The sequence below is a fragment of the Leucopleurus acutus genome (assembly GCF_964270905.1).
Source record: "Leucopleurus acutus genome assembly, chromosome: 10".
Classification (NCBI taxonomy): domain Eukaryota; kingdom Metazoa; phylum Chordata; class Mammalia; order Artiodactyla; family Delphinidae; genus Leucopleurus; species Leucopleurus acutus.
In genome coordinates, this window is record NC_139153.1 from 97,047,277 (window position 1) to 97,073,979 (window position 26,703).

A 26,703-nucleotide genomic window follows, 5' to 3' on the forward strand; every position below is an offset into this window, starting at 1 on the left:
CTGTGTTCTCTTAGCACCTGTTTCTCTAGAGGGAAAATATGCAGGGCTTTACATCACAAGAGAGACAGAACATTGAGGAGGTAATGCCCTCTATCCCTCCACCAGAGTGGAGAAGTTGAGGTCAACTGCTAGTGTCAGGGGTTGTGTCACTGATCTGGCTTCGTTGACTGTAGGGTCTTGGTGGGTGAGGATACTTCCTGGTAAATTACATTTATATATTGACTAATTCACTGAGAGAGGAAAAGACTGAGGGATATTGCAGGGAAACAGAACCAGTAGGATGTGTGTATATATGTACATATAAAGAGAGATTTATTTTAAGGAAATGACTCATGCATTCATGGAAGCTGGCAAGTTCAAAATCTACAGAGTAGACTGGCAGGCTGGAGGCCCAGGGAAGATTTGATGTTGCAGTTGAGCACAGAGTCAGTCTGCTGGTAGAACTCTTACTCAAAGCGGAAGTTGGTCTTTTTTCTCTTAAGGCGTCATCTGATTAGATGAGGCCCGCCCAGAGTATGGGGGGTTATCACTTTGCTCTGAGTCTACAAATGTTAATCCTACTTAAAAAAATAACTTCACGGCAACATCTGAAATAATGTTTGACCAAATATCTGGGTATGTTTTTTTAACTTAATTTTTTTTATCCGAAGTATAGTTGATTTACAATGTTGTTCCAAATTCTGCTGTACAGCAAAGTGACCCAGTTATACACATACAGACATTCTTTTTTTTTAATTTCTTTTCCATTATGGTTTACCACAGGATATTGAATATAGTTCCCTGTGCTCTACAGTAGGACCTTGTTGTTTATCCATCCTATATATGATAGTTTACATCTGCTCATCCCAAACTCCCAGTCCTTCCCTCTCCCGCCCCTCTCCCCCTTGGCAACCACAAGTCTGTTGTTCTCTATGTCTGTGAGTCTGTTTCTGTTTTGTAGATAGGCTCATTTGTGCCATATTTTAGATTCCACATATAAGTGATACCATATGGTATTTGTCTTTCTCTTTCTGACTTACTTCACTTAGTATGGTAATCTCTAGTTGCATCCATGTTGCTTCAAATGGCATTCTTTCGTCCTTTTTTATGGCTGAGTAATATTCCACTGTATATACATACCACATCTTCTCTATCCATTCATCTGTTGATGGACATTTAGGTTGTTTCCATGTTTTGGCTATTGTGAATAGTGCCGCTTATCCGGGTATCTTGGGCTGACCAAGGTAACATGTGAAATTAACCATCACAGATAACATATCTCCTTTTAGAAAATAACTTAACAGTTATTTATTCAACAATTGTTAAGAGCCCCGTTTGGGCCAGGCACTGTGCATGGTGTTGAGGATCTTGCAGTGAAGCCAAGCAGATAAAGTCCCCATCCTCAAGGAGCTCATATGTGGGAAGTGGTCAAGGAATTAAAACCACTTACAGTAGGTTTCATGCCTTCAAGAAGCACGGCAAATATGCCTCGAGTCCATCAAATCCAGTTTTCCTTATAATACAGTATTGGATTTAGTGAGGTTGTGTCTTCATGGACCTTATGGCTGACAAGGGACCTGAGTTGTGAGTTATATGACGACCATAAACACATTTCAACAACGGTACACCACATGCTCTCCATTATACAGCTTTCAAAAGCACCTATGACTCAGTTATGAACGGCAGTGAGGATTAACAAATTGCATACAACTGTATTTAAAATAAAATAGCCAAGGTATTTAGTACATAGGTATTTCATTTTCTCAACATTTCTTCATTGTTATGGCAAGACAGATAAAAGAACCACTGAATGAAAGCGCTATGATTTTGGAAGGATTGATTTGGGAAGACTTAAGACCACTAGACGGCATTTGTTTGTTTCTTGGGTTGCTTTAAGTTGTTTTCTTTTTTCCTTGCATTTTTGTTTTTTTGCCTGAAGCAAAGATAGGCATTAAATAAGGCGTTACTTCATATTGTTTAGAACTGAGAATCCATTTTCTTAAAATGATGAGATTACCCGTGCTGGCTTGCTAAATGCTGTAGTGGCCACAGGCATAGAAGTCTCACACACCTGACCTCCACTCTAAGAACATCAGTATTTTATTGGGATATTTGAGCTGCCAAAAGCTAGGGGTAGTAATCCAATCAAAGTTTTAGGTAAGGGCTGGAGAGGGCCCAAGGATGTATACTGCAAAGTGGTGTACCTCAAAGAGTGGAATTTTACTGAAGAAAGCATGTCAAAATGTGTCACCTATTATCTCCAACATAAAGCCCCATTCTCAAGAATCTTACATTTGAGCTGAGGAGAGAGCATACATTTGTAAAACAAAAATCACGTTTAACAAGTAGCTAAATGGCCTCCTTGATGTTCCCCCAAAGGCCAAGCATGTGCCCAACTCAGGACTTTTGAACCAGAAGGACCTTCCAGGAGATATGTGCAAGGTTCCTCTCTTTTCTCATCAGGCCCCTCCCTTTCCTCATTCAGCTCTTGAGTCACATGTCACCTTATCATGCCACCCTCCCCTTCCATGCTTTATAAAATAGCCCCATCCCCATCTCACACACCCACTCCACTACCTGCACTCATTATCACCTAACATAGGAGTACCTGTGTATTTGCTTATTGTCTGTTTCCTCCCCTGGAATGCCAGCTTCGTGGGTGCAGGACTTGTTTTGTTCACTGTTATATCTCTAGCACTTGGTAGGTGCTCAATAAATATCTGTTGAATGAATGAATGAATGACCTAGTGAGTGTTAGGAATGAGCCTACTGTGTAGGGGAAGAAAAACCGTTCAAGCCAGGAAGCCTGCTCAGGAGAGGTAGACTCAGGATGGTCTTTGTAGAACAGGAAGGATATAGAAAAGCATGAGGAGATTGTGATGGGAAGAAAAAGTGGCCTGAGCAAAGAAGCAAGGCATCCGGGCACCAATGCACTTCTGGGGACCTGTGAGCTGCTCCTTTTGACCCAAGTGCAGGTCATGGGAGGGCAGAAGGGGAAGTCATCCCATCCCCTCCCAAGCCCCGGTGGGAGCTGCCACCAGACGAGTGGGCAGCAGGCCTGGCAATCCTTTGTGAAAGCAAGAAACCCACCCTCTTGGGCTGCACATATCGTAGGCAAAACAGACTTTCCGCAGGAAAGCAAATTTGAATCTGGTCTAGTATTTTAATCACAGCTTGATTGAAAAACAGAGTTCCACTTAATATAGCAGAGCAAAGAATACTTTTGCCCTGAGCATTTTGTCAGAGAAAGTATTGCTGGCTGTTTGCTTTAGCTATAGGAAAACTTCAGTCATGCTTTTGTGTAATATCTTACTCTAAGCAGGCCTCTGACGCAGGGATTGGCCCTCCTGGCTTCCTGCCAGGATGATTTAGCAGAGAGATATATCTATTTCATAGTTAAACAAAGTATTGCAGAGGGAAAAGATTGTTTCACATACACCAATTAGCATTGGTGTAATTGGTGTATTGTTTCACATACACCAATTAACAATAGCATTCCTTGAATACCCAGTTAGAGAAGTGTTGGTCTGTTTTGTGTCATATTTTCTTTCTGATGAATAACTTATTTCTTAATAGCATAGATGATCTTCTTGGCCTAACACTCTCAAGTTGAGGTTGAGCTCAACCTAGCACAGGTTTCTTTTCTTTTGAGGCTGAGATGAAATTGTGCATGTTACTCAAAATATGAACACAATCAGAATGTCCATCAGTGACGTCCTTATTATACTTTGGCAATCCGCACTTTGAAATACTATGTTACTGTTAAAAAAAGAATAAAGATGATCTACACACCAAGACATGAAAAGATGTGAACTAAATTCAAAACAACAAATACAATGGAATGTATAGTGTAAGCCCATTTTTAATGAAATAGTCATTATTATCTATATTGTAAGAAAAAAAAAAGTGATCATTGGAATTCAGAAAATGGGCAGATCCAGGAGGGCTGAAGTAACCGGTGGAGTCTTTAAGAGGGCAGCTCTGGAGCCAACCGCTTGGGTTAGAATCCCTCCTCTACTACCCAGCCGCTGTGTGCTCTTGAGCAATGTACTTTACCTTTCTGTTTCTCAGTGTCTCGTCTGCAGAAAGGAGGTAATAACAGTCCTACCTCACTGGTTGGTTTTGAAGGTTCTGAGTCAATATATGGCTTTGAGTGTTCAGTATACACCAAGTATCTAAAGCAGTATTTGACACATTAAATACTCGATACTTATTAGCCGGTAGGAGGAAGAGGAGAGAGAATAAGGTTTCAAAAATGAGAAGGAACCTAAAGAATAAGTAGGGTTTGACAAGAAAAGAGAATTCCAGAAGAGGCGAGTGTGGAAATATATATATAGAAAAGTCTTCTAGGATGAATGGAACAGTCCAATTTAATTCCATTCAACCTCCATAAAGAAAGTCAAAATGGTATATATCTCATTATCTAGGTGACAGACAGGATCACAGAGGTACCATTATTGAAAGGAAATACAAGAAGGATTTTTTAAAGTTAGCTTTCCTTCGTTATCATGTCGACCCACCTGTGTATCAGTCATCAGTCAGCGAATATTGATGGAGTCCCTACAGGGTGCTGGGCACTGAGGGGGACAAGACCAACAGTCCCTGCCAACATGAAACTTTTTTTCAAGCGAGTTTAAAGTCGGAAAACTACTGGGATCATTTGTTTCATTTGTGTCGATTTGTAAGGTGCCCAAGTGGTCGAGTAGTTACCTCAGAGTGAGTCATTAATAAATAGAAAAAAAAAAAAATCCTTGTATTACCTTTTTTTTTTTGGCCACACCACGTGGCTTGCAGGATCTTAGTTCCTTGACCAGGGATTGAACCCACACCCTCTGCAGTGAAAGCCTGGAGTTCTAATCACTGGACCACCAGGGAATTCCCTGTATTAACCTTTAAAGCATAGACAACTCTTGATTTTCTGTGCTAATGAGAAATCACAGGAATAAATATAGTTGATAGATTAAATTATGTTTATTTTATCTGTAAGTTAAATAAATCATCATTGTTTGCCTTTTAAGTTCAAAGCCTTCCTCCATCTGTTTGGATTTCTGATTATCCTCCATCCCCATCTCTCCTTCTCAACTTTGCAAATGGCCATGTGGGCCCAGGGGAGACGGGAAAAGCAGCTGTGGTTATCCACGGTAAGTTTTGAGCAGCCCCTAGGTCACTGAACGGGGTGACCTTGGCAAACACCTTATCACTTTCTCCCAGTAAATAAATGCAAGTGGGTCCCTGAAACACTGAGGCTTTTGCTTACTACCCCTGACCACACTGAAGAGGCTTTGTGAGAGCCAAGATCCTGTCTTGTAAATCTCTGATTGTTCAAACAGAAAAGCCAGACATTTCATAGTTCGGCAGGATTAATTTGCAAGGGTTACTGTGTGGAAGATGCCAAAACAGCTAGTAGCTAAATTTAAGAAATTACAGTAATTAGTTGGTCCCAAAGGGTATGGTATCATTCACTCTTAGAATCGCATTGCCAAGGACTGAGCTGGGGAGTTTGGTCTCCAGGGAAGAGTTAAAAAATCAGACAGGAACATTACAAAAATTTCCACTGAAAAATAAGTTCCTTGGGAGACAAGCTGAAAGCCTTGCTAATTGCAACTTACTCTGAGCCTAATGACGGTCAGCTGCATTCTGGGGGCAAGCACAGGATGTTACAATGATGGTGACAGGAGAGGGACCTCCAAGCAGATGGACCGGAATCCAACAGGGCAAAATGAGTCCTTTCGAACAATGATCCATTTTAGAGTGAACTGCACTGGGAGATGAGTCCAATTCGCTTTCTCCAAGATTCTTACCAACAGGAAAGATTGATAAAACACGTTTGTGCCGCTGTGTTTTTCAAAAGTTCAACCATATAATAACTTTAGCAGGCACGTCATACTACACTGCCTACATTTCAAACATTTCCTTGATGTAGGATGATCACACTAGAAAGGAATGTTATTCTTATCCAGCCATTGGTAAGATTTTTGTCTTCCTTAACCCCAGAAACTAAATCACTGGCTACTTCAGAGGCTCTGACCTAAATCTTAATTGATGCCATTGCCTGTTTAGACCACTGTGTGTGATTTCAACCAGACAGACCCAGGAGGAAGGATTAAGGTGGTTGCAATGGGGAAAGGCTAATATTTTGACCAGTCATGTAGTGAGTTTACTGCAGCACCCTTTCCATTTGTAATTTAGCTCTATAAGGCTCTCCTCCTGAGGTGACCCTCCTTTCCTGACGTCCGGTACAGTGAAAACTAGGTCATTATCTTATGTTTGGTTTTTTCCTCTTCCATCTTGATGCTGGTTCACATCATTGGATCAAAATGTTAATAGCTAACATTTAGGTACTAACTTACAATTCCGTCAGAACGTTGACCCACATCAACCAACTTATTTAGTGTTCACAGCAGTACTGGGGAGTATTATTATATCCTCCACTCTACAGATAATGAACCTGAGGAGACCGTGTGAAGTCAGGCAAGTGATCATATGACAACTGCTAGAACTGAAACCCCCGTCTTTTAACTAAGTCATTTGCTTAAAGACATTCATCTAATGACTAAGAAACTCCTTGTGGTGGATCCTTACAGCATAGATGCCTTTGGTGTGAAGACATTGATTTTTCTTAGATGAAAAATGCATTTACTTGAAACTAGGAGGCTTTTAATTTTATTTCCATCTCCCCTCTATTGCTTTTAAAGTGCTAACCACCAAAAGCCAAGATTTCCCATGGAAACATCTGCTGTATTCATGAAGTGATCCTTGGGTACCACCACCAGTTTTTCTTCCTAAATCCCATTTCCTTTTTCTGGCACTTGTTATGACAAAGTCCTCTTTTCAAACACCTGATATCCATGGTCTCCATCCAATTTTACTTTTATCAAAATGTGCTTGTAAGGAAGGACTTGATCTCATTGATTTCAGCTGGTGGAACGCCAAGCCATTACTTTCCTGCTAGTTACGTTTTAAGTCATATTCCTTACTATGAAATAAGAAGTTTGCTTCTCTAGTAAAGGGGATTTGGGGGAGTGGGTGGAGATGAGGTTTCAAAACAGGGGCATCTTCCTCTACCCTCCACATTCTACCATGTGGATATACTGTGCCTTAGCCAACTCCAGCGCTAACTAGGACATCTTGATTCACCAATTAAGCCATCATAGAAACTTGCCATTCATTTGCTGTGATGCAGAGAAAACAGGCATTTAGCAGAAAGTTGTTTCTCTTTGAAAGCAGAGCAAGAAGAGGTCTGTGGAGGGCTTCCCTGGTGGCGCAGTGGTTGAGGGTCCGCCTGCAGATGCAGGGGACACGGGTTCGTGCCCCGGTCCGGGAAGATCCCACATGCCGCAGAGCGGCTGGGCCCGGGAGCCATGGCCGCTGAGCCTGCGCGTTCGGAGCCTGTGCTCCGCAACGGGAGAGGCCACAGCAGTGAGAGGCCCGTGTACCACAAAAAAAATTTTTTTTAAAAAATAGTGGAATGAGTGCCATACCATTCCCCTCCCTTTTTCCTCCTCATAGATGTTTCAACTTCTTGAAGACATTCTACTTGTCATTGAGCTGTGGGAAATGTATGATAGATTTCCTGATTAGCAGGTGGAAGGGATAGATGGCTGTTGCATAACAAAATAATAGTAGTTTAATTGAGCATTTAGTATGTTCTAAGCAAACACTCCTCCTTTGACTCACAATCACCCAACGAAGGAGGTATTGCTACTATAATTCTAGAGTCTCCGTAGGGGTCAGAAGCAAGGGCTCTGGAACCAGACTGCCTGGGTTCAAATCCTGGTTGTGCCATGTGCCTGCTGTGTGACCTTAAGACAGGTACTTAACCTCTCCATGAATCAGCTTCCTCACCTTTCAAGTTGAGGTAATAACAATGTCACACATCTGTGTCAGGGTTCCTAAGCCCACCCCCGGGTTCAATGTCTCACTAGGATGAGTCACAGGATGAATCATCCTAGTGAGACATGATGTATGTACATGTACTTACATGTACATCATCCTAGTATGATGTCACAGCATACAATCATACCCACAGCTAAGATCTATTACATCAAATGGATACAAATTAAAATCAGCAAAAGTAATTATCGATATGTATGTTCCCATTACCATTTTCTTAATTGTTTTGGGTTTGTTTTTGTAGGTCTTTTCCTTCTCTTGTGTTTCCTGCCTAGAGAAGTTCCTTTAGCATTTTTTGTAAAGCTGGAGGGACCTAGAGTCTGTCATACAGAGTGAAGTAAGTCAGAAAGAGAAAAACAAACACCAAATGCTAACACATATATATGGAAGCTAAAAAAAAAAGGTTCTGAAGAACCTAGGGGCAGAACAGGACTAAAGACACAGACGTAGAGGATGGACTTGAGGATGTGGGGAGGGGGAAGGGGAAGCTGGGACGAAGTGAGAGAGTGGCATGGACATATATACACTACCAAATGTCAAATAGATAGCTAGTGGGAAGCAGCCGCATAGCACAGGGAGATCAGCTCGGTGCTTTGTGACCACCTAGAGGGGTGGGATAGGGAGGGTGGGAGGGAGACGCAAGAGGGAGGAGATATGGGGATATATGTATACGTATAGCTGACTCACTTTGTTATACAGCAGAAACTAACACACCATTGTAAAGCGATTATACTCCAGTAAAGAGGTGAAAAAAAAAAAATCAGCAGAAGGAAAAGTACACAGGGCAAAGTCCAGAGGAAACCAGGCGGAAGCTGCCAAGGCTCATCTCCCAGGGAGTCACACAAGACATGCTCGATTCCTCCCGCAACGAGTTATGACTGGTGTGAGGTACTGTCTACCAGGGAAGGTCACCGGAGACTCAGTGCTAGAGTTTTGACTGAGGGCCGGTCACTTGGGTGCCCTCTGTGTGGCACGTACCAAAATTCCGGACTCCCGGGAGGGAGCAGGTGTTCAGCATAAGCCCCCTTGTTTGTACAAATGGTTAGGTACAGTGAGTAATTCTCAGGGAATGGCGGGAGCACTCTTGAAACCCAAGTTCCCAGACGCCTGCTCAGGGCCGACCACGTAAGCAAGGCTTTTTAAGGATAGCAGCCTCAGGCCAGCTGTGTTAACTCTTTTTTGCACATCACCTCATTGGATTATTGTGAAATGAGATGAAGTAAAATATATCCACTGCTTACAACAGTGCTTTACACTTAGGAAGCCCTAAAAAAAATTTAGCCATTATTATTAAATGGAAAAATTTACTGAGGTTTAGAATGACTACACAGCTAAGAATCTAAATTCACATCTACCTGACTTAAAAACATCCATGCGTTTATTCACTCATGCAAGCAGAAACGAGAGTATTCTTCAGACCTCTGCTAGGCAGGGAGATCCCTCCCTTGTCAGACTTGTAGCTGATGGAGCCTTTAAGTGTAGCTGTTTTGAAGACATAGCTTCCTCCAGCTACAAGTAATATCACACTATGGTGCAGAATCCTCGTTGATTAAACCTACTTCTAGAGTGTAGACATGGTCTAGTACTTTAATGCCCTAAATGAGCATATCTTGGATTTGCCACTTTCCCTCCTACTCAGTTAGGCATGCTTTGTCGATGTCTCTCATTTTTCAGAATACGTATCTAAATGCCCTACGAATTTTATCTTATAAGATCTAGATAGTGAATCTTCACTTGATACTTGAAATCATCCAATTGTAAATCATTTTTAGGCTTCAAAAAATTCTGACAAAGGCATTTCTCCTGCCACCTCCTCCCAGTGCAAACCAGTTCATCAATCTCCTTAAATCACAGGATCCCCTCTACTTCATCTTTCGCCAGGTTTCTGTGTCTTTGGCTTTGTCAGTGGGATGGGTAGCAGATGTATCCAGCAGCTAGCTGGGAAGGTGCTGTCGACAACTGTGGCACAACTTTATTAGGCGGAACCGAGGGAATCTCTGTATTGAGTTGGAGTCCTTGACTGCAGCTGACTGAGAGGGATCTTTTGGTTAAAAAAAAAAAAAGATTTAGAAATGGAATAGGCCTAGCAGAATCCTTTGAATGTTGCATCAATAGTTTGATTCTAAAAGAGAAACTTTGCAAGGAAAGAAATTTAAGTTAAAAAATAGTGCATTATCCATGGCTATTGCAATATGGTCATACAGGATGATGAAAGGAAGAGTCTTGGAGCAATAATTTATTTCCACATTAGCTTAGTTCATTGTTATGCATCTGCCTCTTCTAATAAATGAAGCTTTTTGTAAACTTCTTAGTCATTTCTGTCCCCCATAGAGCCTCGTATGGAATCTACACATGGTAACTGGTCAGTAAAGGGCTGTTCCTTTAACATTCAATTCCTAATGTACTGCCATTTAAAACAAGAGATTCACCTGCGGGCTTGGCGGCTTATCACTTAGCCCACGTGTGTAGGTGGGTATTTCCTGCATGGCCATAGTCAACCCAGTGCCAGATTGTTGCACCTACTCAAATCTTTTCCTCCAGTGAGAAAAGCAAACTGAGAAGGGAATTAAATGAAAGAATAATGTGACTGGGGTTGTTTAATAGTATAATTTGAGGAATAAATAATGGAGTCTAGAAGAAAATAAGAAATGAAGCTCATAGAATATGGAGGTCAAAGTATTCGTTGTGGCTCTCGTTGCCAGTAGCTGGGCCCAAGGGTGCTACTGAAAGGCGTAAGACATGCAAGGGAGAAGCAAGAGGCAGAACACACAAAAGAGGGAGGGAGAAAAAGAGAAAGACGAAAAGGGAAGAAAGCTAGCATAACACCATTCATTAAGACTTTATTTTTTTCCTATGCAATTTCCCAAATATTCCTTGAGTATCTGTGCCTCTGCCATTGTTCAGACTAATTTCTCCTCCTGCCCATGTACCAGGGTCGCATTTAGATTTTATACACACACACACACACACACACACACACACACACACAAACACACACACACAAACATATATCTACAAGAGAAATACCCATTTTCCCCCTAGAGTAACTTAATTCTCCAAATAGAGAGTTAAAACTTAAAAAAATAAATCCTCAGTTTTATTTATTATCTAACATGATATTTTCCTGTCAGCCAGGGAGAGACGTTTCCTGAAACACAAATGTCATGAACACAACATCAAAAAGTTCTGGAACCTTCTAAACCTCCCAGACCAGTTTGCACTAGAGAACAGTTCTTCACTGGCTGGCAGTTCTGCCACGGATGGCATCAGACAGGCATTGCCCCTGTCATGCTGCTGACATTATGAAATAGCAGAGTGGTTGCTCCTTTAGTTGTTGACTAGTTAGCTCTGGAGGTGGGACCCACAGTGACTGGCTAATGAATGGCTTTTGCTCATTGCCACAGACTTGGCCATTCAGCTAGGCTGATGTGGAACTGATCTAGAAGAGATTATTTCTCCCATGTATCGACTCTGATCAGAACCAAACCCTCTTATCAGGGAGGAAAGTTAGGAAGGCCCTCTGTTTCCTGCCCGTTTGGACACTCATTTTCTCGAGGGTAACGAGACAGTATACCAACTAAGCAGCTGTTTGTAATATCATTATGGTAGCAGGAATCTGAAATAAATAGGGAATCTTTAAAGCCTATTATTAGTATTATTACTCTTTTTCTGGGTGCTGTTTCTTATTTCAAGCACTTACATAAAAGTTGCAAAGCCACTTAAACACCATCTGAATGTTCCTGCAGAACTTGGACAGGATGCTCCCCTATTTAGTGGCTAATAATGGTCAGTGGCTTTCTCTTCCTTTCTAACTTTGTTTGGGGCGTGTCTGGGTTGAGGTCTGGGTTGCAGCCATGCATAGATCTCTGTAGTCCAAGAAACATTCCTTTAACTAGTGAAGATGCGTGGGAAGACAGCACCAAGGTGCCCACAGCTGTGCCGGCACCAACAGAGAACAAACAGGCCAGAGGATGCAGGGATCGTTAGGGGTCCTGCACGGCCTGAGCAGAGATTGTAATAGCCATTCTTAGGCTTCCAGAGAGATAATGACAAGTTTACCCACAGGAATAAAATATCATTGTAACCAGAATATGCTTGGGTAATGTCCCAGCAAATCAATTTAAAACCGTAAATGTGATGACAAGCTAAAGAAAGCCAGAAAGGAGTGAGTGGGTGAAAAATAAACCTACCAGCCTTAGAAAGTGACAAACAAGCACAATGAAGTCTTTGAGAGAGTCCAGTGGGCGTGGCTGGAGGTCCAGGATAGAGGCAGCCCTCACTTTATTGTATGCAAAGCCCCTAAGGCTGAGAGCAGGAAATCCTGTCTTTCCCACTCATGTCCTCAGCTGAGGTCCTGTAATACTATCAATATTCCTTAGATAACCAGCAGACACCTTTCTGACATGCTAAGGGGTGCAGGACACAGTATTCTTCAGGAAGTTGGTGGAAAAGTCACTGTCATTGAGGCCCGTAAAACATTTATCCACGTGTTCATTTATCAACAATTTACAGACTACCATCCTAGGGGGAGATAAGAGAGTAATAATGATAACAAAGATTAAGGAGACCCGACTAGACCCTCAGCTGAGCTTACAGTCTGCAACGGTGCTACTCGAGGTAGTTGATGGCCTCCTGGGAGCGTCTTGGAAGGGCAAATTCCCTGTCACCCCAGCCCCACAGAAGCAGAAAGCCTGAGGGTGGGGACCAGTGAGCTGTGTTTTCACAAGCCCTCCCAGTGCCCGGAAAGTTTAAGCTGAACTGGAACATGGTGTCTCAAACAATGGTATGTCTTAGCCATTGGTGAGGTGTGTGGAAAGTGATTTATTACTAACGATTGTTAACATACCGACATTTGTGAATAATGTATATGTCACTTGCAAAGATTTTTAAAAATACAGACCTCTGGCTCCACCTGATTCCACCTGAGTCAGAACCTCCAGGTGTGGCAGCCAGGAACCTATATCGTTTTAAAGTTTCCCAGGTGACTTAGGATCAGCCGGGTGCGGGGACTACTGGTCTATAAGAGCCAATTTGTCCTGTAACAAAAATAAATAAATCATGGAATTCTAGAGGGAGGTTCCTCGGAGAGCAGGTTTCCCTCCCCCTGATGAAATCTCCGACTTTTAAAACATACAGAAGAGAAACCCCGATGACCAAAGCAGAAGAGGTCACTTGGCACCCCGCCCCCTTCTGCAGGGGCCCCTGTGACGCTTTATAAAAACCTGGAGCTCCCCAAAACATGGCATTACTCACCGTCCAGGGACTAATGGAGTCCAGAGAATGGGGGACTTGCAGTTTTCAAACAGGGAGAGTCCCACTGGACAAACCTGAATGGGTCGGTTGCCCTAGGTCGGAGCCTAGATAAAACCCACACTTCTTGCCTTTGGGATGAAATGATGAGGGTGGTGGTGGCGGTGGTGATGATGCCATATTACTGCAAGGATTCAGATTATCATGTTTTCTTGAACTTTGTCTTTATTCCCTAATTCCAGAAGGGTTTAAAGAAATAACACCATCATTTTGTGTTTTAAAATACTCTTGTAACCATTCCTGTGTTTATACCCTCTCTATTTTACAAGCCCTCAGGTCCAATATGCCCTGTGCATACAGGTTGAATCTTCTGTCTGGCTTCTATATACTTTTGTGGTATGTGCTGTGGTCCTATTGTGTCTTGCTGAGGTCTGCGTATTAGTCAGAACTCTTTAGGTTGCCGGTAAAAGAAACCTAACTGCTAATGGCTTAAGAAAATAAAAGGATGGAGCGTATTGGCTCATGTAACAGAAAAGAGCTTTGGGCACAGCTGGATACAGGGGCTCAGTCTCATCAGGACTGAGTCTCTCTCTCCATCCCTGCACTCACTCAAGCTGACTCTTCCAACAGTAACAAGATGCCCCCAGCAGCTCCGGGAGCACACTGTTCTCTCAGCCACCCATCTGACTGCATCTCATTCCCGATATAGTTTGTACAAAAGTCCCTAGATTGACTCTCTTTGGGCTGTCGTGTGCCCTGTGCCCATTCCTAAGCCAGTTCTGTGGCCAGGACAACGGAGAGTTCTGATTGGCCGGCGGTGGGCACATGCCTGTCCCCATCAGATCTGATCATGCCTTCAACAGTGTGTACCCCAGTTTCCTCCTCCGTCCCCACCCCTGAGCTCTAAGGACTATTTTTCCCTGAAACATGAGGCTGTGTGAGTCCAAGGCCATTACCATCCATTCTAACTTTTAAGACCTACACACATTTGGTTGAAGCTCGTAGCAGCCCCAGAACCAAGAGAGCTCCATTAGAATCATGACAAGCCTTTGCTGGGCTCCCAAATATGGAGCTCCTGGAAGCGGGATGCTGGTGACTCACACCCCTTCAGCCCCATCTGGCCCCATGTTTTCCTGCTGGGTCTGTGACATGAGACTCGATCTTTTCTTCAGCATGTCCCACAGAAAAGGAATAAATAGCCTTAGAGCTCAGTTTCTTCCTTCCTTTCTTCCTGTAATTCATATACAGGCCAACTCAGTTTTGTTCAAACCATGGCATCTCATGCTGGCCTGCAAGTTCTGACAAGCTGCTTGCTTTATTCTTTCAGTCTTCAGTTAAGCCAGGAGTAAAGTTGTACCTTGTGTCTAATTTTTAGTCTGTAAACCTCATCTCTTTTTTTTTTTTTTTTTTTTTTTTTGCGGTACATGGGCCCACTGCATCGGCAGGCGGACTCTCAACCACTGCGCCACCAGGGAACCCCTGTAAACCTCATCTCTTCATAAGCTGGAGTCTTAGATCAAATCAGCACAAAAATGCCAGCTACCCAGAGACATCTGAACCATGACCTATTATTCTTCCCGCCCTGACATTCACTGAGACCCTTCCAGCTCTTACAGAAAGTTGCTGTCTCTTATCCATCAGTAAGGTAGTGTTTTGAGTCTTCTTAAGCTGTTTTTTTCCCCTTCCTCATCAGCCTAAACCTACTCCATTTGATCTATTTTATGTTATACATAATTGCATAATACATCCCTAATTTGGATAAACAACTAGTTAATCCTAAAGGTGGGCTTACGAATGTTTGTTTCACAAATGAATAAACCTCTCAGTCATGTGAACTCAAACTAGTAATGGAGCCAGTGTGTTAGTCTCCTAGGGCTGCATAACAAAAGTACCACAAACTGATTGCCTCGAAATTACAAAAACGTATTCTCTCACAGTTCTGGAGACCAGAAGTCTGAAATCAAGGTGTTGGTGAGGCCGTGAGCTCTCTGAAGCATCTAGGGGAGGAGGCTTACTTGTCTCTTCCAGCGTCTGGCAGCCCCAGATGTTCCTTGCCTTGTGGTGACAAAACTCCAGTCTCCCTCCATCTTCACACTGCTGTCTCCTCGCTGTGTGCCTCTAGCTCCACGTGGCTTCTCTTATCTTCTTATCAGGACAACAGTCATATTGGATTAGAGCCCACCCTGATGACCTCATCTTATCTTGAGTAAATCTGCAGACCCTATTTCCAAATAAGGTCACATTCACAGGTACTGGGCCTTAGGAATGCAAGGTACCTTTTTTGGGGAGAGAGTGAGGGACACAATTCAACCTATAACAGGCAAGAGAGAACAAGAGAGAAACAAGGGACAGAAAAAATGACTCTTCCATCTTGGGCAATCCAAAAAGGAGAGTCTCATCTCAGAGGCCGTTTGTCTAGAAAGCTCTTGAGACCCCTGCCAGGAGCATCTCAAGATGGAGGGAAAGGGCCTAGTGATGGATGTGACAGCTAAAAGGGGAAGGATGCCCTGGAGGGCGAGGAGGCAGTGATATACCCATGCTCCAAGAGCCCACTGTGTGTTTGACACATTTTTATCACATTGGATCCCCAAATAACTCTACCAAATAATTGCTATTATCCTCACTTAATAGATGGGAAAACTGAAATTCTAAGTCAGTAGATCCAGGGCTGTGAGTAGAAGTACCAGATCATCATCATTAGTACTACTGTTGTTTTTATTATTAATAGCCATCCATACTCCCATGTCTACTATGTACCAAGGACATTACCTAGGTTAGCTAAGCTCTTCACAGCTCTAAAGAATAGATATTGTCAGCATTGCACAGATGAGGAAATTGAAGCTCAGACAGGTTAAGTCACTTGCCTGCAGTCACACAGTTAATAACTAGCTGAGCCAAGATTCAAACTCAGATCTTTCTGAGTCTGAAGACTCTTCTTACCATTGTGCCACGTTGCCTGGGGGAAGGGGGACGTTAAGACTCTCAAATTAACATTGACCTAGGTTCAGAGAATGAAGCCGCAGGAAGAAGCTGAGTAGTTATACTTGAGGCATAAGGAAACAAAGCAACATAAAAAGAGCATGTTCCTGGGGAACAGGTGAGAGTGAAGAGGAAGTGGTCGGTGGCAGAATTAGTTACTCCACGAAACAAATGCCAGACGTTGATTGTTATAAAGCACAGCAAACTGGGCTCAGTGCTGTGTAAACATCTATGCTGCCCAGCCGGAGAGGATTCATCTGCTCCATCTGTGCTTGGATGGCTGTGGTGTAGACCTGCAGTCCCCAACCTTTTTGGCACCAGGGACCAGGTTCGAGGAATACAGTTTTTCCTCAGATGGGGCCACTGGGGGAATGATTCAGGCGGTAATGCAAGCAATGGGGTTGACGGGCAGATGTAGCTTCGCTCGCTCGCCCACCACTCACCCCCTGCTGTGCGGCCTGGCTCCTAACAGGCCGCAGACTGATACCGGTCTGTGGTCTGGGGGTTGGGGACCCGTGGTGTAGACAACTCACTTCTCTAGATGAGAGGTAAGAGGAGGAAAGCTGGGGTTTTCAAGCCCCATACTTCTGGGGAGAAACCCTCCTGTGTCCTATGAGAAGTAGCAGAAGGGACTGGGCTTGTTAACGCTGCGGCAGAGAAAAGCCCTGACTACTCGCCTCATCTCCCTCCGCCCCTGACCTTGAACTGGCAGCTCCCCAGACATGCGAGAGCTCAGCAACATCCCCCGACCCTGGTCCTCCCTCACTCCTTCACTTCGCCCTCTCGGTCTCCCTTGCTCTCTGCCCACCTCTTTTCCTTTCTGGCCTCTGTGCCCTGCACAGGCTGTAAACTCCACTTAGAATGTCTTTCCATCCACCCCTTTGATCATCTTCGGGCTCACTCCTCTCCTTCCTTCAAGACTCCACCTCTCCCCCAAAACCTTCTCTCTCTTTTTTTTAATTAATTAATTTATTTTATTTATTTATTTTTGGCTGCGTTGGGTCTTCATTGCTGCACGTGGGCTTTCTCTAGTTGCGGTTAGTGAGGGCTACTCTTCATTGCGGTGCGCGGGCTTCTCATCGCGGTGGCTTGTCTTGTTGCGGAGCACAGGCTCTAGGTGCGCGGGCTTCAGTAGTTGTGGCACGTGGGCTCAGTAGTTGTGGCTCGCGGGCTCTAGAGCGCAGGCTCAGTAGTTGTGGTGCACGGGCTTAATTGCTCCGCGGCATGTGGGATCTTCCCGGACCAGGGCTTGAACCCATGTCCCCTGCATTGGCAGGCAGATTCTTAACCACCGCGCCACCAGGGAAGCCCCCCACAAAACCTTTTCTGATTCTCCCAAGCCTGGCTGACATCCCATCCCCTCCACGAGCCGCCGAGGGTACAACTACACTCTGTTTATCCGAGCATCCCAACTGCTTGTCTCCTTGCCTGCCACCCTCCCTCGGGGTTAGAAATTGGTCGTGTTCAGCATCTTGGTCGTATCCCCTCCAGCCCTCACTATAGCATCTGGCACAGAGTAGGTGCTCAATAAGCATGTTCACTTGCTGGTGACATTGAGGGCAGTCAGGCCTGCCAACATCCGAGTTCCCATCTACTCTGAGAGTCTGTGAGTCTCTATTTCTGCTCCCACGGTTTGTCACAGAGGACAGGAAGTTGCCAAAGCCAGATGATAAGACGTCTGTTTGGGGTTGCCCAGGTCTGTTTGGTCTTTGCAATTTGTAATCAGGATATTTAAAAGAGAAACTGAACCAAGAGAAAAAAACGTGGTTTTGATGAGGCAAGAGTTGCAAAGTAACTGGTTGTGTATTAGTGACGGTGGCACCTAAACCAGCTGTGGCCCTGTCCAAATTATATGAGGCTCTGTGGGGGTCGGCTTTGCGTATGAGCCAAAAGGACAGTCGTCAAAACTATGATCTGAGTGTTTCAAAGCCCCTTCTCTCTCAAGGCATTGCCTCTAGAGGTCAGCCTGAAACCTGACATCCTCACCTTAAATGATTTCTCCTTAAGTCTGGATAGATAGGAAGAGATTGGACAGAAATGAAAATATGTTACCCAAATGGTATAACCCTTGAAGCCACTTTTGGCCATTAAGGGCCACATGTAAATTAGTTTATTTTGTACTAGATCAAACTGTATTGCCCAGGCTAGCTCCTGAAAAACTGTGAACTGTGAACTTCTCAGTTCAGAAGGTTGGATAAGACTCTGTACACCATCCGTCATCTCTTTTGAACCTAAAGATACTCTGAGCCAGATGGATTGGGCATTTTTGTCACAGACTTACAAGGAAAGAAACTGAGTCTCGGAGTGAAGTGACTTGCCCAAAGTTGCAGCTGATAGAGTGGCCGGGCGCCCCAGTCTTCATGCCCCGGTGACCCCCTTCACGTGCACCTCCTGGCTCTGCTCCTTTGGCGGAGAGGTGGGCTGAGGGCTGGGCAAAGCAGGCTGGCTACGCTGTGGCCACAGCAGCCCCTTTGCCCAGATGGAGACCCGTGAAGGGCAAAGGAGAAGGGGCTGGGGGGTGGAAAGGCGGAGGTGAGAAGGGGCGACTGGGAAGACTGGCTGACCTTTCACAACTCAGCTTCAGGGCAGCCCTGACTCAGTAGCTCTGGGCCGAAGCTGGCTGTTTGGGCTCCCACAGACAGGAGAGGTTTTCACACCCTCTCTCGGGGGGCCCTGAGCACAGACTCAGGGCTGCAGCAGTTACTGGTTGAGCGATCAAAGCAAGTCAGGGTGAGCTGACTTGAAAAGCCGAGCGGGTGGCTGCCCCGTCAGCAGCCAGCCTGGATCCTCTCTGCGATGCCTGGGCTCCCCAGCCCTAGCCTCTTCCCCAGCAAGAGTCCACGCGGCGTCAGACAGGGCCACGCCCTCCCTGCCTGCGAGTTCTGGTGCGCGCCTCATAATCAGATTTATTCTACCCAGCGAACAGAGGGGACTTGGAACTCACCTGGGGGCCTCGGAGCCTCATGACCACATAACAAAAGTGAACTGCAGATAGTTGCCTCCTCAATAAAGAGCATTGCTCTTCGGGGTGAATCTGTAACACCTAACACTGGTCTCTTGTCTTTTAAGGACTGTCCTCATCGTTGTATGAAATGGTAGGGCTGGGAGAGGCTGCTGAATCAGTACCTAGTGCAGAAAAATGCCTTCTACGTAACATGAAAGATGCAAATACTATATCCACGGGCATGTTTACTCGTTCAGTGAGCACTTACTGAGTACTTCTGTGTGCCAGACGCTGTCCTCGGTGCAGGAGAGGATAGACGAAGTCCCTGTGCTCATGGAGCTTATATTCCAAAGGTGGGGACACAGATAAGCCAAGTAAATAAATAGAGACACCAGACTGTGCCAGAAAGAGCTACGTGCCACCACGAAGCAAAAGTGGGCGACGTGGCCTAGGAGACCCTTCAGACAGAGAGGTCTCAGGAGCTGTGACCCTGGAGGTCAGGGGTCAGAGCCTTCGGCAAAGAGAGCGGGGGCAGAGGTCGTATTTAAGGAGCGGCAAGAGGCCTGTGGGCTGGAGGGCCTGAGCTGGGGAAGGCCGCACGAGGTGGGCTTGGGAGCTGTTTACCCCCTTCTGTCACGCTGAGTCAGCCTTTTGAGCTCAGCCTAAAACACCTGTCACTGATGCTGCTATGCGGACTTCTACATATTGCTATTTACAACCAATGCATGATGTTGTATACTTTCAACTCGGAGATAAGTCCTCTACAGGTGCTTATGGGGTTGAAAAGAAGATCACCCGTCCTCCAGAAAGTCTCTTTGGAAACTTGGGGTAGGGGACAGGGGACTAAGGGCAGATTCAGTCTTGGGCAATCTGAGGTTCCCCTGGAAATGAAGCCATGACAGCAGGGGAGGAGGCAGGCTCCTGCTCCACATACTGAGCTAAAGTGTGGCACACACACACACTCTCACACACACACACTCAGACACTCACATGCTCTCACACACGCTCTCACACTCACACACTCACACACACACACTCACACCTGCTACTTTGGTGTTCACTTTTCCATCTCTTCCACTGCTGTCCAGCACACCAAGATAACCAAGATAACATCATAAGTAACTTGAAGCCCCCAGATTCCTTCACACTGCCCCAAACTGTTGAAATAAGTCATAAATGTCATGGTGTCTTGTTACTAAAGACAAGTTTCCTTGACTTGGTTCAAAGCACCAATCAGCACATCTTCTCCATCTCCCATCCTCCACTCCCAGCCACTCCCTGTTACGTGTTAGATATTCCCTTGGGTGGACTTCTTGTCCTTCTTTCTTCTCTCAGAACCTTTAAGTTTATTTCCTTCTCACTCCCATCCCCTCTCCATCCTGCCTCACCCTGGTCCCTCTTTCCAGTCACCTTATTCCAGACAAGAAGATCTTTTATGCAACGTCTTTCTTTTTTGATATCTTCTCTACTTTTACAGGAATGCTCCCAGATTCCTTTTCTTGCCATTGGAAGGGCTGACTCCTGGCATTTATAACTCTAACACTCAGAAGGTCATGGAATGGGAAGTATGAGTTCTCCCCTCCTCTCCCCCATCCTTGAGTCTCAGTCTCCAGTTTCTTTAAATACTACCTCTCTAATGGGGTTTGGGGACAGGAGTCTGGGAAAGGAGAGGGATGAAAAAGAAGAGAAGAAAGTTGTTGTTGTTTAATGATAAGAATACATGAAGGTATCTAGTTTCTGAACTTTGGAGCTGGAGAGGGTGATAGTCATGAGGGAGGGTGGGGAGCGGTCAAGCTGGCTGACAACCAGGGATGATACCCAGCAGAATGTGGTCCCTGGAATGTGTGCTATGTAATCTAAGCGCAGTAGACGTCAAAGTGAGGTTGCCGTCTGCCTTGGAGGAGGCGGCAATGAGGGCACGTACTTCAGAGCCATCCAGATGGCTCTGCAGGTACAAATCTTATTTTATCAACTATGACCTGGAAACAACATGCCCTTACCTGAAACTTGGAATCCAGTTTGCTCCTTTCATTGGAAGGGTGTGACACTTAGGACAGGAGCACAAATGATGCTGTTGGATATTTTGCACACACGCCCCTTCTAAACATTCTCCTACTTTGAATGACTTCCCTCTCTTCAAGGTAAATATCTTCAATAGGATGGACCTTCCCATAGGATTGACTAGGTGGATTTTTCTCAATTGTCTGGAATTTGATGCTAAGTGAGGGGCCTAACTCTTAGGAGTTGAGGCCACACATATTCTAGTATTATGTCCATCACAAGTGCTTATCAGTACCTTTTGTAACCAGAGGTGTGCCAGGCCTAGTTGTCACAATGTCTATACCTCTAAGAGAGTTTATTCTTTTTTTTTTTTTTCCTGGCTGCACCACGGGCATGCAGGATCTTAGTTCCCTGACCAGGGATCAAACCCATACCCCCTGCAGTGGAAGCGCAGAGTCCTAACCACTGGACCACCAGGGAATTCCCAAGAGAGTTTATTCTTACTAATTTTCTAAAAGAACCAAAAAGGGGCCTCCAGGTGCTATTTATCTTCCTTCTCAGGAAGATGAATAGCAGCCTACCCACCTCTATCTCTTGCCAACTACAACCCCACTTCCCTCGCCCTTATTATCCTAACTCCCAAGTTACACCTCTATTTTCTAGTGGGTGAAGTACAAAAAAAAAAAAAAAAAAAAAGCTGAGGTAATATTTATTGTAAACATCCTTAGTTCACCTGAGAGCCTGGGTGAAGTATCTCATATGACGTGCCAACGGTTTGTTTGTGTATTTAGTCCCTGTTACTTTTTTACTCAGGTTTCTTGCCTTTTAACTTTGAGTTAGACTAAAATACAGTGTCTCGAGTTTCATGATATTTCAGTGTATCTTTATTTTAGCCTCTCTACTCAATCTTACATTTGATAACAGTAAAGGATTCAGTAATTCATTCACTCATTTATTCATCCATTCATTCATTCATTCAACATTTATTAAGTATAATGGGCCAACTACTGTTCTTGGCACTGTTCACAGAAATGAAAGAAATGGGCAAAAGTCCTTGCCCACATGGAAGTTACATTCTAGAAGGGAAGATAAAACAAGATAAATAAAGTATACAGTGTGTTAGACAGTGATACGTACTAGGGAGAAAACTGAAAATAAGTAGTATCGGGGTGCAGCTTTAAATAGGAGGGAAAGCCTCCCTGAGACAGTAGCTTAAAAAAACTTTAACCCACCTTATTAATTTATCTGCTGTAAAGTTCACACATTTTAGTGCACAGATTGATGACTTTTGACCAATATATACACCCACTACCCTCATCAAGCTATGGAAAATGCCCATCTCCCCAGAAAGTTTCGCCTCACTCTTTTATAGTCATCCTCCTAGCCCCACCCCAAGATACCACGGATTTTATTTATATCACGATAGATTAGTTTTTCCTGTTTTACAATGTCATATAAATGGAACATATAGCACAAAGTCTTTTGTACACATACAAAAGACTTCTTTTTGTCAGCTTAATCCATGTTATTGCATTTATTAATAGTTACTGCTCTTTATTACTGAGTATTAATCCACTGGATGAATATACCACAATTTGTGTATTTGATTATTTATCATTTCTCCTCCTTTTCATCCCTTCTGTAATTTCCATCTGGTATTATTTCCCTTTGGACTGGAGGACATCCTTTGGCATGGTCTGCTGGTGATGAATTTTCTCAGATTTTGTTTATCTAAGAATGTCTTTATTTCACCTTCAATTTTGAAGAATATTTTTGTTTCATATAGAACTCTGGGTGGACAGGATTTTTCATGCAATACTCGAAAAATGTTGTTTCATTGTCTTCTAGCCTCTATTGTTTCTGATGAAAAATTAGCAATCATTTTTAACTTTGTTCCCCTGTATATAATTTGTCTTTTTTCTCTGGCTGCTTTCAAAATTTTGTCTTTATGTTCAGTGTTCAGTTGTTTGACTATGATGTTCCTGTGTAGGATTTTCTTTATCTTTATTCTTGAGCTTGGATTTGTAAGTCATTCTTGAGCTTGGATTTGTAAGTCATTTTTTAAAAAATCCGGAACTTCTTGACAACTCTTACTTCAGATATTTTTTTCTGTCCTCACTCTCTTCTCTTTCTGGGACACCAATCACACATGTGTTGAACTGTTTGATGCTGTTCTACGGGTCCCTGACCCTCTGTTGATTTTTCCTTAATATTTTTTCTCTCTTTGATAATTTCTACTGATGTGTTTCCAGCTTCACTGAGTCTTCTACCATCTTCACTCCAAGCCCCTCCAGTGAATGACTCACTTCAGGTATTGCACAATTCTAGAATTTCCATGTAATTCTTTTTATGGTATCCATTTCTCTACCGAGATCCTTACCTAGTCACTCATTAGGACCTTTTTGAAAAAATAATAAGTATAGTTCTAATTTTAATTCTTTGAATATATACTGTAAAATACGTATGTCTTAAAGTCTTTATCTTCTGAGTTCAACATTTGGTCCATCCTAGAATCAGGTTTTTTTTTTACTTCTTTTATTGTCTACTGTGAATTACACAATCCTGATTTTTGCTTATTTGTGTTTTGGGACATCTAGTGATTTCTGACTGACTGCTGGACATTGTGAATGGTGCACCATAGAGACTCGAGATCAGCACTGTTCAATAGAACTTCCTGCATTGAGGAAAATATGTCTGCACCATGCACTGTGGTAGCAGCTATTAAACCCTTGAACATGACTGAGGAACTGAATTTTAAATTTCATTAAATTTTTGTTAATTTAAATACTCACATATTTACCCCCAGAACTGCTCAACCTTTATTACATTTGTTTCAGTCTCAACCCCATAACAGCTGATATGTGGTAAGGCTTGGATGGCTCTGCCTGGCACGTGCACGGTCCAGCCCTCAGCCATGGGCTCATGAGGGGACCGCCCCACACATCTACATAGACTTTTAAGGCTTTCTTTCTGCACAGATCCCAGCCATTTCAGTTGCCTTGAACCCTGATCCCTGCCTTTTCAGCTCCACAGGACTACTGTGCTCTGCGCAAATTCAGATCTCCAGGCACAGAGCTGGACAACAGTGGGGGTCCCCTCAGGCTCCCCTCTCCCAAGCACTGAAGTCTCGTGCTGGTTATTTTCCATTGCCTGAAAAGTATCTTACCATGCTTATCTTGTCCAGTTTCCTATATTTACAGGGGATGAGCTAGTTTGGGACCAGTTACTCCATCACAGTCATCAGCCCAAGGAGTTTCCTTTTAAGTAACAATTCGAAGAAGATGAGGAATATTTGGGGGAAGAGAATTTCAGAGAGGAAACTTCAATGGAAAGGGCTGTGAGGCAGAAGCATGCCTGACTTCTTAGTAGAACAGCATAGAAGCCACACTGCTGGAGAATGTGAGCAAAGGAGCGAGAGGAGGAAATGAGGTCAGAGAGGCTGTGGGCAGGGGCGGAGCGGTGGTGGAAACAGCTATTGTGTAGCTTCATAGGCCATTATGAGGACTCTGCCTTTTACCCTAGGGAAATGGAAAGGCATTGGAAAGTTTGGGGGCCAAGAACTGATTCGAGTCATAACTGGATCACACTGTCTGTCGAGAAGAGACCTCTAGGACGAAAACAAGGAGCTGAATTAGAAGGCCATGAAGTAACTGGTTGACAGAACTTTCAAATTAATTAAACCTCTATATTATACAAATTTGATGGCTAGATTTTTATCAATTTTGTGGATTTTAGGGCTCGCTAAGAGACAGGCATCTTAGTGTCTAAGAATACATCATCTAAAGTCAAAAAGTAGCTGTGTGATTTTAGGCAAGGGGCTTAAAATGTCTCTCTTTATTTCTATAAAATGGAGATAATAATAATAATATCACATAAAGGATATTATGACAATTAAATGAGATAATTCGTGTAAAATTATTTAAATGATGCCTTATGTGTATACAGTGAGTGCTCTATAAATGTCCGCTATTGCTCTCTGATAGTCTGAATGTGTGATGGTCATCTCTTCACCAATGGATACTGACTGATCTTCTCTGTCTGAGGGGCACAGACAGCCAGCTTTTATCCTCCAGGCATGTGGGCAGCTTAGGAAAGGAAGCCAGCAGGGAAACAATATCTTAAGCAACACTGAAAGAAGCAAGAGCTAAGCAAGAGCTAAGTTTGCTCTTAGATAAGGAGGGAAAGCTATTCATTAAGACAGGGCAGGTTTTGGAAGACTCCTGGGGTGTAATCAGATACTGAAGGATGAATGAGATACAGATACTTTTTGAAAAAGAAGGAAATTTATATCCTGCACATGGGCTGCTTGGCCTGTTCAAAAATCACAGACCCACTAGGGATGATGTTCCGTGCACATACGGCTTGTGAAGATCATCTGAATTTGTGGCCACGGCTAATGTTTAAACAGCTTCTTAGATTCTAGGTGAAAATTAATGAGTTGCACGTAGCCATTAGTTCCTTAAGCTCACATCAGAATCAACCATATGAAGTAGCATGTAGTTATTTATATTACAGCTGAATGGCTTTATTAGCTTATTTTGGGAAATTAGATAACGAATGCAAGTACAATCTTGTTGAACCAGAAGCATTTACCGATTGTCTCTGTGAAAATGTAAGAAATATTCAAGAAATGCAAGCAGAGAGAAGTCAGGTGAGTCCTGAAATCCCAGTGCAGTAGCATTTGGGAAGTGAATGATGGCCCCATGAGCCACAGGAAGGTAATGGATACATTACTCAAAGGTTTTGATTAACGCATGTGGTCTCACATTTCATCTGGCCCAACATGTAACTAATTGGTCATTTCTAGCAGAGCCCATGGGAGAAGAAAAACTTGTTGAAACAAGATCTAGTGAGCCAAGATGGGCCAGTCGTACACCAGACATAAGCTGCTGTGCTTTGGAGATACCTGCATAAAACATGAGGAAAGCCAGCTTTCGTGGGGTTTAAAGCTTATCTAATCAACCTCTGGTGACAAAGAAAGTATCCATCTCTTTAACGGCATAAGAACCGTGGCAGGCTCAGCCCTGTCCAGACTGCAGAGAGAACTTTGGGAACGCTTTCTGTTTGTTTTAAGAAAAGCCAGCCGAGAAGTTATTAAGAACAGGCAGAACATATCTGTCAAAGAAAGACAATGCAGTCCTCAAAAAGGGTGAGGCATGTTTGTGTATTTTAATAGAGAATTATCTCCAACATTGGAAACTCAGTGATCAAATCAAGGTGCAGACAGAATGATGTTTAGAGCATATGATCATTAATGTAAAAAATGCAATATACATACGCACAGACATAAAAGATGTTGCCTCTGAGGAGGGGAGTTGAGTAGCTGAGAGTAAGCAGGGGACTTATTTATCCTTTTACCTCTTGAATTTATTTCTATATGTACTTAAATTCAGATACGTTGTTTTTCTCAGTTGAAAATATTTAAAAGTTTAGGAAAAAAAATAAATAACACCCATAATGAAATTTTCAAAAGAGGTAGAATAGGTCTTTCCCTTTCCCATTTGCGAAGTGAGCCATAATCATGCTGGACGCTGGGACCAAAACGAGCGTTCGTGGAGATTTAGGATAAAGTGCTCCTCTCTGATATTTCACTCAAGGGTCCCTGAGTGTATTTGTTTGCTAGGATTGCTGTTAAAAAAAGTACCGTAAACTGAGTG